The sequence below is a fragment of the Bufo bufo genome, chromosome 2 (assembly GCF_905171765.1).
Source record: "Bufo bufo chromosome 2, aBufBuf1.1, whole genome shotgun sequence".
Classification (NCBI taxonomy): domain Eukaryota; kingdom Metazoa; phylum Chordata; class Amphibia; order Anura; family Bufonidae; genus Bufo; species Bufo bufo.
The window spans coordinates 358509283-358511291 of NC_053390.1; the positions used below are offsets into that span (position 1 = coordinate 358509283).

At 48.7% G+C, this 2009-nt stretch overlaps 1 protein-coding gene across 1 annotated transcript in view; it reads right to left on the reverse strand.

Annotated features, from left to right (window-relative positions):
* Positions 1 to 347, reverse strand: part of GLIS3 (GLIS family zinc finger 3) — a 437296-nt gene extending 436949 nt beyond the window's left edge. The window contains exon 1 of the mRNA XM_040417126.1: positions 178 to 347. The gene's annotated coding sequence lies outside the window, so the exon portion shown is untranslated. The remainder of the gene's footprint in view (positions 1 to 177) is intronic.
* Positions 348 to 2009: the final 1662 nt, after the last annotated feature.

Here is a 2009-nt window from a genome sequence, read left to right on the forward strand (position 1 = left end):
CAGTTTCCGACACTTTGCACAGTCACTGCCTCAGAAGTGTCGTGGTCTGTGATGGAATACACACCAGTGTACAGTGTCCCATATAACTGTCAGCTCATAGATCTCATCTATAGACACGTCTATCTGTGCCGTGTACACACTGTGCGGTACCCGTCCCCTCTGTCTGCAGGCACTTACCAAGTAATGAGGATTTCTAGGAGCGGATCCAAAGTGCATTCTCCTCAGCAGAAGCAGGCGACATGTAAGGTGTCAGTGTCCCTGCCCCCGTCTCCGCTCAGCCCGTCCATAGGGTGACTGAGGGGACCGCAGGAATGGGCGGCATTGTGCGCGCGCCTCTCCCAGCTTGTGGATGACAGGAGCCGCTGTGCTCGGCGCTGTGCTGCTGCTGCTGCTGCTGCTGTGCTCGGGGCACTGAGACCAATGAGATTAGGGATAGAGGAGCTGTGAGCAGGGGCGAGGGGCGGAGGGAGGTGAATGTCAGGGAGGGGGAGCCGCACAGGTCACACTGCTCGCAGGACACTGTCCACACCAGGCGCAGGCCGGAGCCGAGCTGGCTTCTTTCCACCACTTCAAGTTGGTCCTTATTAGTCCAGTTTCTTAGGCCTCTTGCACACAAACGTTTTTTTTTTTCCGTTTACGTTCCGCTTTTTGTGTTCCGTTTACGGAACCATTCATTTCAATGGATCCGCAAAAAAAACGGAAGGTACTCCACATGCCTTCCGTTTCCGTATTTCCGTTTTTCCGTTCCTTTCAAAGATAGAACATGTCCTATTAGGCCTCTTGCACACGACCGTATGGCTTTTTCAGTATTTTGCGGTCCGCGAAAAATGGATCCACAAAAAATACGGATGATGTCCGTTTTTTGCGGAACGGAACATCTGGCCTCTAATAGAACAGTACTATCCTTGTCCGTTATGCGGACAATAATAGGACATGTTCTATCTCTGAACGGAAATACGGAATGCATGCGCAGTACATTCCGGAACGGAAAAAACGGAACGTACTCGGAAAAAAAAAAACGTTTGTGTGCAAGAGGCCTAATTGTCCGCATAACAGACAAGGATAGTACTGTTCTATCAGGGGCCAGCTGTTCTGTCATCCATATTTTTTGCGGATCCGTTTTTTGCAGACCACAAAATACTGAAAAAGCCATACGGTCGTGTGCAAGAGGCCTTAGGCGTGACGTGAACGCATAGCACCCGCACTGAATCCTGACCCATTCATTTAAATGGGTCTGTGTACATGAGCGTTTTTTTTTTCACGCATCAGTTCTGTATTTTTCACGCAGCCCTGGCCCCATAGAAGTGAATAGGGCTTCAGTGTCAGCTAAGAGATGTTGTCTGTAAACCCTCAGTTTTTTATCACGCGCGTAAAAAACGCATCAAAACTCATTGCACCCGCACGGAAAAAACTGAACGCAATCGCAGACAAAACTGACTGACCTTGCTTGCAAAATGGTGCGCGTTTCACTGAACGCATCCGGAGCCAATCCGTTACTCACAAGATCCATTGCAGTGAGTTGTCCTGAGTTAAAATCAGCACAAAAACATAAATAACTGGCACAAAAATGGGCATCAAAGAGTGTGATTTAAAGGGTTAAAGGAGGTGGGCCACTGATCTCACAATGCCTGAACACAGAGGGTGATGCCCCCTCATCCAGTTCCTTTAAGCTGGTCCAAAGTGGTTATGGGCATACTAACTGGCATCAAAGTGGGCAGATGAACGCTTTTTACTGATTTGATTAAGTGACTGGGGTTGGATGATTTTGGGCCTCTGATGTTACACTTGGTGACACCCCACAGTAAAGGTTTATGCCCAGAACCCTATGAACGTAATGTGGGACAGCACCCCCCGTGTGCTGGCAGATGACTGCGAGATGAAAGCAGCAGTTACTTATTTTAATCATTAACACCTTGGCATCTGCCCACTTTGATGCCAGTTTTTATGCTGATAACAATATAGGGCCGGCTGGTGTCAACTGAATTGGATGCGGGGTATCGCGGTCTCTT